The sequence below is a fragment of the Triticum urartu genome, chromosome 6 (assembly GCF_003073215.2).
Source record: "Triticum urartu cultivar G1812 chromosome 6, Tu2.1, whole genome shotgun sequence".
NCBI lineage: Eukaryota > Viridiplantae > Streptophyta > Magnoliopsida > Poales > Poaceae > Triticum > Triticum urartu.
In genome coordinates, this window is record NC_053027.1 from 167,669,771 (window position 1) to 167,686,427 (window position 16,657).

Sequence of the window (16,657 nt, forward strand, 5' to 3'; positions counted from 1 at the left end):
CAGTTTGCAATAGAAAACCCAATTAGTTGCTAATTATCCTATTACTAATAATCCATTTATTAATCTAATTGACATTTCATATTAAGCACACAATATATTTCATTTTCATAATTGAAATACATCAGAGTACAACATCATATAGCTTCAGCACTCAGCTACCCCATTACACAACTGCATCAGCACCAAGTTTCACATGCAACATCTATAACCTTTCAAAATTATCATCATAGACGGTACATAGACATATGTATCTCATCTGAAAACCACTGAAGTAGAAGGCGAATATTGAGCCTTCATTGATGTTGAAGGTCTTTGCAACTTTAGGCCAATGCCTGTGGATGATTGACCATCCATCTTTCGTCCTCTTTAGGAACACTTCAATATTGAACTGTGGGTGTTGTATGAATACCTTCCTCGCCTCCTGACCATACAGGTGGTTTGAGAGGTAATCATCAATGAACTGCTTTGGAAAGGTGAAAGGATCGAGAAGAGGTGTCTAGAGGAGGGTGAATAGACTCTTAGTAAAGAAAAGTGGCAGTTTTTAATTTCTTTAAGTTAAGGTGGAGTTTTATAATAAGTTTAACCATTCATAATACATTCAAGCAGGCATGGCAAGAGTGTATGAGCAGCAGAAAGTAAAAGCATGCAACTTTCAAGAAAGTAAAGGGATGGGATTGGAATGTGCAAACGCAATTGGAGACTCGGAGATTTTTGGCGTGGTTCTGATAGGTGGTGCTATCGTACATCCACGTTGATGGAGACTTCAACCCATGAGGGTAACAAGTGAGCGAGTCCACGGAGGGCTCCACCCACGAAGGGTCCACGAAGAAGCAACCTTGTCTATCCCACCATGGCCATCGCCCACGAAGGACTTGCCTCACTAGGGTAGATCTTCACGAAGTAGGCGATCTCCTTGCCCATACAAACTCCTTGGTTCAACTCCACAATCTTGACGGAGGATCCCAAGTGACGCCTAACCAATCTGGGAGACACCACTCTCCAAAAGGTAATAGACGGTGTGTTGATGATGAACTCCTTGCTCTTGTGCTTCAAATGATAGTCTCCCCAACACTCAACTCTCTCTCACAGATTTGGATTTGGTGGAAAGATGATTTGAGTGGAAAGCAACTTGGGGAAGGCTAGAGATCAAGATTCAAATGCTTGGAATGGAATATCTTGGTCACAACACATGAGTAGGTGGTTCTCTCTCAGAAAATGAATGCTGAAGTGTAGGCACATTCTGATGGCTCTCTTCTATAATGAAGGGTGGAGGGGTATATATATATATAGCCTCTACACAAAATCTAACCGTCACACACAATTTACCAAACTCGGTGGGACCGAATCAGAAAACTCGGTCAGACTGATTCAGTTCATAATGTGACCGTTAGGCATTTCGGTGGGACCGATATGATCAACTTGGTGGGACCGATGTGCTAGGGTTAGGGTAAAACTTCATCTCGGTTTGACCGATTACAGAAACTCGGTGAGACCGATTTTGGTAATAAGCAAAACAGAGATTTGGTCAGGCAAACTCGATGGGACCGATTGGTTATCTCGGTGGGAGCAAAATAATTGCAACAGGCAACAAAGATTTTGCAAGCCCATCTCGGTGAGACAGAGATCCCATTGGTGAGACCGAATTGATTAGGGTTTCTAGCGGTGGCTATATGTAACGCCCCGAGACCGATGTGCCAGGTATCGTCCAGTTATTCGCTGTTGTTGCCTTGTTATTGCTTGCGTGTCATGCGTTGCATATCATGTCATCATGTGCATTTCATTAGCATACATGTTCGTCTCATGCATCCGAGCATTTTCCCCGTTGTCCGTTTTGCTTTCCGGCGCTCCGTTCTCCTCCGGTGGTCATTTCTACCTTCTTCTCGTGTGTGGGGATTAAACATTTCCGGATTGGACCGAGACTTGCCAAGCGGCCTTGATTTACTACCGGTAGACCGCCTGTCAAGTTTCGTACCATTTGGACTTCGTTTGATACTCCAACGGTTAACCGAGGGACCGAAAAGGCCTCGTGTGTGTTGCAGCCCAACACCCCTCCAAAGTGGCCCAAAACCCACCTAAACATCCTCCATCATCTCGGTCGTTCGATCACGATCGCGTGGCCGAAAACCGCACCTCATTTGCACTCTCCTAGCTCCCTCTACCTATAAATATGTGTCTCCTTCCGAAATTCTCGCGCAGACGAAACCCTAATTTTCCCTCCGCGCCGCGCCGGACATGTCCGACCCCGCGCCGGACGCGTCCACCCCAGCCGGCCACCTCACTCCGACCAATACCAGCGTGCCACGTTACCACTGCCACCGCCCTCATCCACTCACGCGCTGCCACCTCACCCTCTCTCTCCTTCCCACTCTGCCGGGCCAGCCGGAGCCCATCCGCGGCCCGCCGTGGGCCGATCCGGGCCGAGGTGCTCGCCGCCCTTGCCCTCATCCGCCGCCGCCCGATCCGGGTCCCGCCGCCGCCGGAGGTCCTCGCCGCCGGTCACCATCTCCGGTGACCCTTCGCCGGAACCGCGCAAGCTCGTCCCCGCCGCCTGTGCTCCCGCGCCGCCGGCGCCCGGGGCGCCGCGCGCCGGCCGCCGGCCGCCGAAAGTCACCTCCGCCGCCGCCTCGTTCTTCGCCTCCGACGAACACCTCAAGCTCCGCCGCCATGTGCCTCGCCGGCCTTCCCCGAGAGCCCGCGCCTCCCCGCCTGCCTCGCAGGCGCGCCTCCCTGCCTGCCTCCCCGGAGCGCGGCGCCGCGCAGCTGCCTCGCCGCACCGCCTCGCCTCGCCGTTCACGCCTCGCCTCGGCTTTCGCACCTCACCGGAGGTTCGCCGGAGCTCATCCCGGCCAGATCTGCCCCGGTGGATAAGATCCACCGGGAGATGAACCAAACGGCGCCATCCCGAACTGGATCCACCCCGTCCCGCTTCTCCTCGTCCCGGGTTGACTTTTGCGAGGTTAAAATTTCACTAAGTCCCCGAGATTTCCATGTTTCAAATGCCCATGTTCATCATGCCATAACTCATCACCCGTAGCTCCGTTTTGCGCGTATAGCATATCATTCGTCTCAGAGAGTACATCATTTCATCTCATTGCATCATTTTCATTTGAGTTCATCTTGACGCCCGAAATGCTGTTGGAAGAGAGCTATTTGAGTTAATTGTCAGATCTGCTGCATCAAAAGCTATTTGTCATTTTTTGCCATGATTAACGTGTGCATGATATGCCCCTGAGCTCTACATGTATTTTGTTATATGCTTTGCCATCTTTCCAGAGGTGTTATCCATGTATTTTTGTGATGTGTGTGGTGAATAGCACAAGCTTGCAAAGTGGTGCATTCGTTAATGCTGATTTCAGAGACTTAGCAATTCCACCAAGTCCTTGATCTGTTTTTATCAATATGCCATATGTTCATGTTGTTTCCTAGTGATCCGTGCCTCTTTTGAGGATGATCAGTAAGGATGATTTGTTAATATTATAGTGCTCTATCCATCCATGTCTTTGTTTGCAATTTTGGAGCACCCTAGCTTGAGTCAATCGAGCTCTACTTTTGCTATTTCGTGAATCTGGGCAGATTGTCTACTTGTTAGCGATTTTGCCGAGGATGTTGTAGTTGATCCGTGCATGCTATGTTATTGTTCTTGCCATGTCTAGCTTGTATAATGTGTATTCTTGATGGGTGTATGCTTAGATTGTCATGCCTTGCTCTATAGTGAGTGCATCGAGCTCGTAAACATGCCTACTTGATATCTGATTTGCATGCTCCAGTTTTTCACTAAGTTTGAGAGTCTGATTATGTTTGTGCCATCTTCACATGCTTGCAATTGTATTTTCTGATCCCTTTTGGCTCAAGGTCACTAAGGGACTTTTGTTAAGCTCTTTGAGTAGCTCCATGCCATGCCTTGCTTTGCCATGTTAAGTTCCTGTAGAATATAGTTTTCTTGCTCCAAAGTGTGCTACCTGATCTGAAATTCCAGGCTTGTGTTAATTTCACTAAGTCTGAAACCTGTTTACCAATTGCACTTTTGCCATGCTTGTTTGAACCTGTTAGTGGATGAATTAGCCGTAGCTCAGTGTTCATATTTTGTTAAGCATCTTGAGAGGATCCCTGCCATGTATTTTGTTGCCATGTTTGAGTGCTGTAGCATATTTAACTTGTTGCATTTAGATGGCTACTTGTTGTTTATCGCAGACCGACACCATATTTGTTTTGCTTGCCATTTCCAAACCGTGCATCCGATTCCGGCGTTCTTTATATCGATTTCAACCGAAATCATCTCCTCTTTCCATTGGCACTCTTGGATTTCCATGTTGAGGCCAGGTTCCATCTTTCCTTTGCAAATCATGCATATGCATCGCATACCGCATCCCGCATATCATATCATGTTCATGTGTTGGTTGTTTACTATGTTGTGTGCTTCTTTCCGGTGTTTGCTTCTTCGGGTTGGTTCCGGTAACGTCGCGTTTGTGAGGACCCGTTCTTCTTCATGGACCCGTTCTTCTTCCTTGCAGGATTTCAGGCAAGATGACCATACCCTCGAAATCACTTCTATCTTTGCTTGCTAGTTGCTCGCTCTTTTACTATGCCTATGCTGCGATACCTACCACTTGCTTATCATGCCTCCCATATTGTTGAACCAAGCCTCTAACCCACCTTGTCCTAGCAAACCCTTGTTTGGCTATGTTACCGCTTTGCTCAGCCCCTCTTATAGCGTTGTTAGTTGCAGGTGAAGATTGAAGTTTGTTCCTTGTTGGAACAGGGAGATGTTGTTCCTTGTTGGAACATGTTTACTTGTTGGGATATCACAATATATATTATTTAACTAACGCATCTATATACTTGGTAAAGGGTGGAAGGCTCGGCCTTATGCTTGGTGTTTTGTTCCACTCTCGCCGCCCTAGTTTCCGTCATATCGGTGTTACGTTCCCGGATTTTGCGTTCCTTACGTGGTTGGGTAATAATGGGAACCCCTTGACAGTTTGCCCTGAATAAAACTCTTCCAGCAATGCCCAACATTGGTTTTACCATTCGCCACCTAGCCTTTTCTTTTCCCTTAGGGGTCGCGCGCCCAAGGGTCATCATTATTTTAAACCCCCGGGCCAGTGCTCCTCTGAGTGTTGGTCCAACTTGTCAGCCGCCGGTGGCCACCAGGGGCAACTCTGGGCTGGCCTACCGGAAGTTTAGACAATCCGGTGTGCCCTGAGAAAGAGATATGTGCAGCTCCTATTGGGATTTGTCAGCACATTCGGGCGGTGTTGCTGGTTTAGTTTTACCTTGTCGAAATGTCTTGTAACCGGGATTCCGAGTCTGATCGGGTCTTCCCGCTAGAAGGAATATCCTTCGTTGACCGTGAGAGCTTGTGATGGGCTAAGTTGGGAGACACCTGCAGGGATTTGAACTTTCGAAAGCCGTGCCCGCGGTTATGGGCAGATGGGAATTTGTTAATGTCTGGTTGTAGAAAACCTGAAGTTGACCTTAATTAAAATGCATCAACCGCGTGTGTAACCATGATGGTCTCTTTCCGGCGGAGTCCGGGAAGTGAACACGGTGTTGGAGTTATGCTTGACGTAGGTTGTTTTAGGATCACTTCTTGATCATACTTTCTCGACCGTGCTTTGCCTTCTCTTCTCGCTCTCATTTGCGTATGTTAGCCACCATATATGCTAGTCGCTTGCTGCAGCTCCACCTCATACCTTTTACGTTACCCATAAGCTTAAATAGTCTTGATCGCGAGGGTGTGAGATTGCTGAGTCCCCGTGACTCACAGATACTTCCAAAACCAGCTTGCAGGTGCCGATGAGTCCATGCAGATGACGCAACCAAGCTCAGGAGGAGCTCGATGAAGATCTTGTCCTTTGTGTTGTTTCGTTCTAGTTGATTAGTAGTGGAGCCCAGTTGGGGTCGATCGGGGATCGTGTCGCATTTGGGGTCCTTCTTTTATTTTGGTTCCGTAGTCGGACCTTGATTGTATCTGGATGATGTAATGCTTTATTCATGTAATTGTGTGAAGTGGCGATTGTAAGCCAACTATGTATCTTTTTCCCCTATTGTATTACTTGGGTTGTGTGAAGATTACCTCACTTGTGACATTGCTTTCAATGCGGTTATGCCTCTAAGTCGTGCTTCGACACGTGGGAGATATAGCCGCATCGAGGGCGTTACACTATACCAAGTGAACTTGGTGGCGCCGGATGGATATAATCGATGGGGCCGAGTTTGACATTTGGTTTGGGACAGATGTGGATATGAGAAAGTGGTTGAGGGCTTTGGAGCATATTGTTGGGAAACGTGGTAATTTCAAAAAAATTCCTACGTACACGCAAGATCATGGTGATGCATAGCAACGAGAGGGGAGAGTGTGATCTACGTACCCTTGTAGACCGATAGTGGAAGCGTTAGCACAACGCGGTTGATGTAGTCATACGTCTTCACAGCCCGACCGATCAAGCACCGAAACTACGGCACCTCCGAGTTTTAGCACACGTTCAGCTCGATGACGATCCCCGGACTCCGATCCAGCAAAGTGTCGGGGAAGAGTTCTGTCAGCACGACGGCGTGGTGACGATCTTGATGTTCTACCGTCGCAGGGCTTCGCCTAAGCACCGCTACAATATTATCGAGGATTATGGTGGAAGGGGGCACCGCACACGGCTAAGAATATGATCACGTGGATCAACTTGTGTGTCTAGGGGTGCCCCCTGCCTCCGTATATAAAGGATCAAGGGGGGGGGGGTGCGGCCGGCCAGGAGGAGGGCACGCCAGGAGGAGTCCTACTCCCACCGGGAGTAGGATTCCCCCCCTTTCCTAGTTGGAATAGGATTCGGGAGGGGGAAGGAGGAGAGAGAGAAGGAAGGGGGGGGGCGCCGGCCCCCTCTCCTTGTCCTATTCGGACTAGGGGGGGGGAGGGGCGCGCGGCCCAGCCCTGGCCACCTCTCCTCTCTTCCACTAAAGCCCACTAAGGCCCATATACCTCCCGGGGGGTTCCGGTAACCTCCCGGTACTCCGGTAAAATCCCGATTTCACCCGGAACACTTTCGATATCCAAATATAGGCTTCCAATATATCAATCTTTATGTCTCGACCATTTCGAGACTCCTCATCATGTCCGTGATCACATCCGGGACTCCGAACAAACTTCGGTACATCAAAATGCATAAACTCATAATATAACTGTCATCGAAACCTTAAGCGTGCGGACCCTACGGGTTCGAGAACAATGTAGACATGACCGAGACACGTCTCCGGTCAATAACCAATAGCGGAACCTGGATGCTCATATTGGCTCCTACATATTCTACAAAGATCTTTTATCGGTCAGACCGCATAACAACATACGTTGTTCCCTTTGTCATCGGTATGTTACTTGCCTGAGATTTGATCGTCGGTATCTCAATACCTAGTTCAATCTCGTTACCGGCAAGTCTCTTTACTCGTTCCGTAATACATCATCTCACAACTAACTCATTAGTTGCAATGCTTGCAAGGCTTATGTGATGTGCATTACCGAGAGGGCCCAGAGATACCTCTCCGACAATCGGAGTGACAAATCATAATCTCAAAATACGCCAACCCAACATGTACCTTTGGAGACACCTGTAGAGCACCTTTATAATCACCCAGTTACGTTGTGACGTTTGGTAGCACACAAAGTGTTCCTCCGGCAAACGGGAATTGCATAATCTCATAGTCATAGGAACATGTATAAGTCATGAAGAAAGCAATAGCAACATACTAAACGATCGGGTGCTAAGCTAATGGAATGGGTCATGTCAATCAGATCATTCACCTAATGATGTGATCCCGTTAATCAAATAACAACTCTTTGTCCATGGTTAGGAAACATAACCATCTTTGATTAACGAGCTAGTCAAGTAGAGGCATACTAGTGACACTCTGTTTGTCTATGTATTCACACATGTATTATGTTTCCAGTTAATACAATTCTAGCATGAATAATAAACATTTATCATGATATAAGGAAATAAATAATAACTTTATTATTGCCTCTAGGGCATATTTCCTTCAGTCTCCCACTTGCACTAGAGTCAATAATCTAGATTACACAGTAATGATTCTAACACCCATGGAGCCTTGGTGCTGATCATGTTTTTCTCGTGGAAGAGGCTTAGTCAACGGGTCTGCTACATTCAGATCCGTATGTATCTTGCAAATCTCTATGTCTCCCACCTGGACTAGATCCCGTATGGAATTGAAGCGTCTCTTGATGTGCTTGGTTGTTTTGTGAAATCTGGATTCCTTTGCCAAGGCAATTGCACCAGTACTGTCACAAAAGATTTTCATTGGACCCGATGCACTAGGTATGACACCTAGATCGGATATGAACTCCTTCATCCAGACTCCTTCATTTGCTGCTTCCGAAGCAGCTATGTATTCCACTTCACACGTAGATCCCGCCACGACGCTTTGTTTAGAACTGCACCAACTGACAGCTCCACCGTTTAATGTAAACACGTATCCGGTTTGCGATTTAGAATCGTCCGGATCAGTGTCAAAGCTCGCATCAACGTAACCATTTACGATGAGCTCTTTGTCACCTCCATAAATGAGAAACATATCCTTAGTCCTTTTTAGGTATTTCAGGATGTTCTTGACCGCTGTCCAGTGATCCACTCCTGGATTACTTTGGTACCTCCCTGCTAGACTTATAGCAAGGCACACATTAGGTCTGGTACACAGCATTGCATACATGATAGAGCCTATGGCTGAAGCATAGGGAACATCTTTCATTTTCTATCTATCTTCTGCAGTGGTCGGGCATTGAGTCTTACTCAACTTCACACCTTGTAACACAGGCAAGAACCCTTTCTTTGCTTGATCCATTTTGAACCTTTTCAAAACTTTGTCAAGGTATGTGCTTTGTGAAAGTCCAATTAAGCGTCTTGATCTATCTCTATAGATCTTAATGCCTAATATGTAAGCAGCTTCACCGAGGTCTTTCATTGAAAAACTCTTATTCAAGTATCCCTTTATGCTATCCAGAAATTCTATATCATTTCCAATTAGTAATATGTCATCCACATATAATATCAGAAATGCTACAGAGCTCCCACTCACTTTCTTGTAAATACAGGCTTCTCCAAAAGTCTGTATAAAACCAAATGCTTTGATCACACTATCAAAGCGTTTATTCCAACTCCGAGAGGCTTGCACCAGTCCGTAAATGGATCACTAGAGATTGCACACTTTGTTAGCTCCCTTTGGATCGACAAAACCTTCTGGTTGCATCATATACAACTCTTCTTCCAGAAATCCATTCGGGAATGCAGTTTTGACATCCATATGCCAAATTTCATAATCATAAAATGCGGCAATTGCTAACATGATTCGGACAGACTTAAGCATCGCTACGGGTGAGAAGGTCTCATCGTAGTCAATCCCTTGAACTTGCCGAAAACCTTTTGCGACAAGTCGAGCTTTGTAGACAGTAATATTACCGTCAGCGTCAGTCTTCTTGAATATCCATTTATTCTCAATTGCTTGCCGATCATTGGGCAAGTCAACCAAAGTCCATACTTTGTTCTCATACATGGATCCCATCTCAGATTTCATGGCCTCAAGCCATTTTGCGGAATCTGGGCTCACCATCGCTTCTTCATAGTTCGTAGGTTCATCATGATCTAGTAGCATGACTTCCAGAACAGGATTACCGTACCACTCTGGTGCGGATCTCACTCTGGTTGATCTACGAGGTTCAGTAGTATCTTGTTCTGAAGTTTCATGATCATTATCATTAGCTTCCTCACTAATTGGTGTAGGTGTCACAGAAACAAGTTTCTGTGATGTACTACTTTCCAATAAGGGAGTAGGTACAGTTACCTCGTCAAGTTCTACTTTCCTCCCACTCACTTCTTTCGAGAGAAACTCCTTCTCCAGAAAGTTTCCGAATTTAGCAACAAAAGTCTTGCCTTCGGATCTGTGATAGAAGGTGTATACAATAGTTTCCTTTGGATATCCTATGAAGACACATTTTTCCGATTTGGGTTCAAGCTTATCAGGTTGAAGATTTTTCACATAAGCATCGCAGCCCCAAACTTTCAGAAATGACAACTTTGGTTTCTTGCCAAACCACAGTTCATAAGGCGTCGTCTCAACGAATTTTGATGGTGCCCTATTTAACGTGAATGCGGCCGTCTCTAGAGCGTATCCCCAAAACGATAGCGGTAAATCAGTAAGAGACATCATAGATCGCACCATATCTAGTAAAGTACGATTAAGACGTTCGAACACACCATTACGCTGTGGTGTTCCGGGTGGCGTGAGTTGCGAAACTATTCCACATTGTTTTAAATGTACACCAAACTCGTAACTCAAATATTCTCCTCCACGATCAGATCGTAGGAATTTTATTTTCTTGTTACGATGATTTTCAACTTCACTCTGAAATTCTTTGAACTTTTCAAATGTTTCAGACTTGTGTTTCATTAAGTAGATATACCCATATCTGCTTAAGTCATCTGTGAAGGTGAGAAAATAACGATATCCGCCACGAGCCTCAACATTCATCGGACCACATACATCTGTATGTATGATCTCCAACAAATCTGTTGCTCTCTCCATAGTACCGGAGAACGGTGTTTTTGTCATCTTACCCATAAGGCACGGTTCGCAAGTACCAAGTGATTCATAATCAAGTGGTTCCAAAAGCCCATCAGTATGGAGTTTCTTCATGCGCTTTATACCGATATGACCCAAACGGCAGTGCCACAAATAAGTTGCACTATCATTATCAAATCTGCATCTTTTGGCTTCAACACTATGAATATGTGTGTCACTACTATCAAGATTTAATAAGAATAGACCACTCCTTAAGGGTGCATGACCATAAAAGATATTACTCATGTAAATAGAACAACCATTATTCTCTGATTTAAATGAATAACCGTCTCGCATCAAACAAGATCCAAATATAATGTTCATGCTTAACGCTGGCACCAAATAACAATTATTTAGGTCTAATACTAATCCCGAAGGTAGATGTAGAGGTAGCGTGCCGACTGCGATCACATCGACTTTGGAACCATTTCCCACGCGCATCGTCACCTCGTCCTTAGCCAATCTTCGCTTAATCCGTAGTCCCTGTTTTGAGTTGCAAATATTAGCAACAGAACCAGTATCAAATACCCAGGTGCTACTGCGAGCATTAGTAAGGTACACATCAATAACATGTATATCACATATACCTTTGTTCACCTTGCCATCCTTCTTATCCGCCAAATACTTGGGGCAGTTCCGCTTCCAGTGACCAGTCTGCTTGCAGTAGAAGCACTCAGTTTCAGGCTTAGGTCCAGGTTTGGGTTTCTTCTCTTGAGTAGCAACTTGCTTGCTGTTCCTTTTGAAGTTCCCCTTCTTCTTCCCTTTGCCCTTTTTCCTGAAACTAGTGGTCTTGTTGACCATCAACACTTGATGCTCCTTCTTGATTTCTACCTTGACAGCTTTCAGCATTGCGAAGAGCTCGGGAATAGTCTTATTCATCCCTTGCATATTATAGTTCATCACGAAGCTCTTGTAGCTTGGTGGAAGTGATTGGAGAATTCTGTCAATGACGCTATCATCCGGAAGATTAACTCCCAGTTGAATCAAGTGATTACAATACCCAGACATCTTGAGTATATGCTCACTGACAGAACTGTTCTCCTCCATCTTGCAGCTATAGAACTTATTGGAGACTTCATATCTCTCAATCCGGGCATTTGCTTGAAATATTAACTTCAACTCCTGGAACATCTCATATGCCCCATGACGTTCAAAACGTCGTTGAAGTCCCGGTTCTAAGACGTAAAGCATGGCACATTGAACTATCGAGTAGTCATCAGCTTTTCTCTGCCAAACGTTCATAACATCTGGTGTTGCTCCAGCAGCAGGCCTGGCACCCAGCGGTGCTTCCAGGACGTAATTCTTCTGTGCAGCAATGAGGATAATCCTCAAGTTACGGACCCAGTCCGTGTAATTGCTACCACCATCTTTCAACTTTGCTTTCTCAAGGAATGCATTAAAATTCAACGGAACAACAGCACGGACCATCTATCTACAATCAAACATACATAAGCAAGATACTATCAGATACTAAGTTCATGATAAATTTAGGTTCAATTAATCATATTACTTAAAGAACTCCCACTTAGATAGACATCCCTCTAATCCTCTAAGTGATTACGTGATCCAAATCAACTAAACCATGTCCGATCATCACGTGAGATGGAGTAGTTTCATTGGTGAACATCACTATGTTGATCATATCTACTATATGATTCACGCTCGACCTTTCGGTCTCCGTGTTCCGAGGCCATATCTGTATATGCTTGATTCGTCAAGTATAACCTGAGTATTCCGCGTGTGCAACTGTTTTGCACCCATTGTATTTGAACGTAGAGCCTATCACACCCGATCATCACGTGGTGTCTCAGCACGAAGAACTTTCGCAACGGTGCATACTCAGGGAGAACACTTCTTGATAATTAGTGAGAGATCATCTTATAATGCTACCGTCAATCAAAGCTAGATAAGATGCATAAAAGATAAACATCACATGCAATCAATATAAGTGATATGATATGGCCATCATCATCTTGTGCTTGTGATCTCCATCTTCGAAGCACCGTCGTGATCACCATCGTCACCGGCGCGACACCTTGATCTCCATCGTAGCATCATTGTCGTCTCGCCAATCTTATGCTTCCACGACTACCGCTACCGCTTAGTGATAAAGTAAAGCATTACAGCGCGATTGCATTGCATACAATGAAGCGACAACCATATGGCTCCTGCCGGTTGCCGATAACTCGGTTACAAAACATGATCATCTCATACAATAAAATTTAGCATCATGTCTTGACCATATCACATCACAACATGCCCTGCAAAAACAAGTTAGACGTCCTCTACTTTGTTGTTGCAAGTTTTACATGGCTGCTACGGGCTTAAGCAAGAACCAATCTTACCTACGCATCAAAACCACAACGATAGTTTGTCAAGTTGGTGCTGTTTTAACCTTCGCAAGGACCGGGCGTAGCCACACTCGGTTCGACTAAAGTTGGAGAAACTGTCACCCGCTAGCCACCTTTGTGCAAAGCACATCGGGAGAACCGGTCTCGCGTAAGCGTACGTGTAATGTCGGTCCGGGCCGCTTCGTCCCAAAGATCTTTTATCGGTCAGACCGCATAACAACATACGTTGTTCCCTTTGTCATCGGTATGTTACTTGCCCGAGATTCGACCGTCGGTATCTCAATACCTAGTTCAATCTCGTTACCGGCAAGTCTCTTTACTCGTTCCATAATACATCATCTCACAACTAACTCATTAGTTGCAATGCTTGCAAGGCTTATGTGATGTGCATTACCGAGAGGGCCCAGAGATACCTCTCCGACAATCGGAGTGACAAATCCTAATCTCGAAATACACCAACCCAACATGTACCTTTGGAGACACCTGTAGAGCACCTTTATAATCACCCAGTTATGTTGTGACGTTTGGTAGCACACAAAGTGTTCCTCCGGCAAACGGGAGTTGCATAATCTCATAGTCATAGGAACATGTATAAGTCATGAAGAAAGCAATAGCAACATACTAAACGATCGGGTGCTAAGCTAATGGAATGGGTCATGTCAATCAGATCATTCACCTAATGATGTGATCCCGTTAATCAAATAACAACTCTTTGTCCATGGTTAGGAAACATAACCATCTTTGATTAACGAGCTAGTCAAGTAGAGGCATACTAGTGACACTCTGTTTGTCTATGTATTCACACATGTATTATGTTTCCGGTTAATACAATTCTAGCATGAATAATAAACATTTATCATGATATAAGGGAATAAATAATAACTTTATTATTGCCTCTAGGGCATATTTCCTTCACATATCACTAAGAACTTTGAGCAAGCAAGCCATTAAGCAAGACCTCATCCCCTTTTAATAGTATTGGCTTTCCTAAGGACTCAATGTGATCTTGGATCACTAAACTAAAAATGTAGAGCCTTGAGCTTTTGAGCTTGAGCCAATCCTTTGTCCTTAGCATCTTGAAGGGGTTCCACATCCTCTTGTCCACGCCACTCCATCTGTTGAACTTATCTGAAATATACTAGATAAAACATAATTTCAACAAGAGATATGTTGACATTAATTACCAAAACCACCCAGAGCACTTGTGCTTTCAATCTCCCCCCTTTTTGGTAATTGATGACAACATACATCAAAGCTTTAGATAAAGATATGAGGAATAGTAGGTAAAGCTTTTGAAAAGACATGTAACATGCATAGGCTCCCCCTACACGTATGCAATCATGTAAATGCAGAGTATAAGAGCATGTGAATGCATAATCATGATAGAGCAAGCAATGAGTTACATGTATCTTAGCTATATGCATCAGAGCAAATGATGTGGATATAGGAATTGTACCTTCATGTTCATGAGTCCTTCTTGCAAACAATATGTACATCAACAAGAGATCATCATGCACATGGGTGAGATGCATATACTTACCTTGTGGTCTTAAGATGGCTTAGGAAGAGATGAACCTGAGTAAACAAGGTTAGATAACGCAGATATATCTACTAAACATAGCAAATGGCAAACCACAAGAGTACCAAGACTGGGATGACATGTAGAGAATGAGTACTAGGTACTCCCATTGCATATAGACATGTACCCAAGGATAAAGATATGCAATGAATTCAAGATTTCCTTCACTTAGATGTCTTTCTCCCCCTGAATCTTATATTTGATAATGGGAGAATATAGGGAACAGAAAATCAGAGCAAAACAGATCAGAGCACAGAAACATAAGACAAACTAACATGTCTTTCCCCTATTAAAGACATGTGACTTCTCTCCTCTTGAATACGAATCATCTGGGGTCTCTGGGGTCTCTCTCTCCGTATGATGTGATTAAGCACTCTCCCCCTTTGAACACTACAAAAAAAAGACACATCCGTCACATTTTGGGCCGAACGAAATTTTTTTTTGTCATACATATGACACTTCTATGACGATAATTGTGACAAAACCTGGTATCATCATAGATGTGGTGGGCTCCTACTTCTGTGACAAAAAATCATGACAGAAAATGGGCTTTTCGTCCTGGGCGGGCCAGAGACGCAGCTGCATGACATTCTTTGGGCCATCCATGACCGAAAAAACCATGGTAGAAGCGAGGGGGAGGAAAATTTCAGGGAGTTCCCAGTTACGGTGGGAGGTCGGGGGCCGAGCGATGCGCGTTTCTCTCGTACACGTACGCGCGTGTGTGCGAGGCGTTGGCTCTAACTGAACCCGAGCGAGGCGTTGGGCTCTAACTGAACCCGAGCGATTGCACTGCAGGCTATGCATTACTGAACCCGAGTGATCGATCGATGGCTGTTAACTGAACCCGATCGAGCGATTCCTTCGCTACTGCTGCTAATTGAAGCCGATCGATTGGATGAACAGTGAGCGTTGCGAGGGGGGGGGGTGGTTGGATGAACAGTGAGCGGTGGCGTTGCCTCTGGATGAACAGGACCCCGTGGTGTGGAGGGCTGGATGAACAGTAGACGGTGGAGGGGTGCCCGTGGAGGGGTGGTTGAAGAGGACCCCGTGGTGTGGAGGGCTGGATGAACAGTAGACAGTGGAGGGGTGCCCGTGGAGGGGTGGTTGAACAGTAGCCGATGAAGTAGCGCGTGGTGGAGGCTGGATGAACAGGAGCCCGTGGAGGCTGGAGGAGGTCGACGGTGGAGATGAACAGTATCCCGTGGAGTCCCGTTTTGCGATACGCCACACCCCTACCAATGAACAGGAACCCCGTTTCGACCGTAGGAGGTCCGTTTCGTCCGTTTTGCGGTACGCCGCACCCCTCCCGATCAACAAGACCCCCGTTTCGATCATAGGAGGTTCGTTTCGTCCGTTTTGCGGTACGCCACACCCCTCCCGATCAACAGGACCCCCGTTTCGACCGTAGGAGGTCCGTTTCCTCAGTTTTGCGGTACGCCACACCCCTCCCAATCAACAGGACCCCGTTCCGAACGTAGGAGGTCCGTTTCCTCTGTTTTGCGGTACGCCAGGCCTCGTTTCCATCGCCTGTTCCATCCAAGCCCTCCCGATGAACACGACCATGCATTCCGTTCCGACCCAGCCGGTTGGCTCCCACACGTTCCGTTGCCTCCCGACGAACACGACGCATTCCGTTGCCTCCCCGTGAACACGAGCATTTCGTTGCCTCCCCAAGAACACGACGCATTCCGTTGCCTCCTCATGAACACGACGACGACATTGTTTCTCCGTTCCGACCTAGCCATGTACACGAGCCCTGGTCGTACGTATGTGCGAGTAGGCGTTCGAGACCCCGCCCGTATGTACACATACGTGGCCGTATTTTCTTTCTTGCACCCTGGCCGCTGTACGTACGTGTACATGCTACGTGCGCACCTCTACTATGACACGTACGCGCCTCTACTACGACACGTGCGCGCCTCTACATCCACCAGTATATATGTACGTCCACGTTCGCGACCAGAATGATAACGCTACGTACGCTTCGATCAGGTGGGTCCCGACTGTCAGGCACTTCCTTGCATGTGAAGATGTAGCTGGTGGGTCCCAACAGTCAGGGGGGCGAATCATTTTTTTGCTCAGACGCACTTCCTTGCGTGCGAAGATGTAGCTG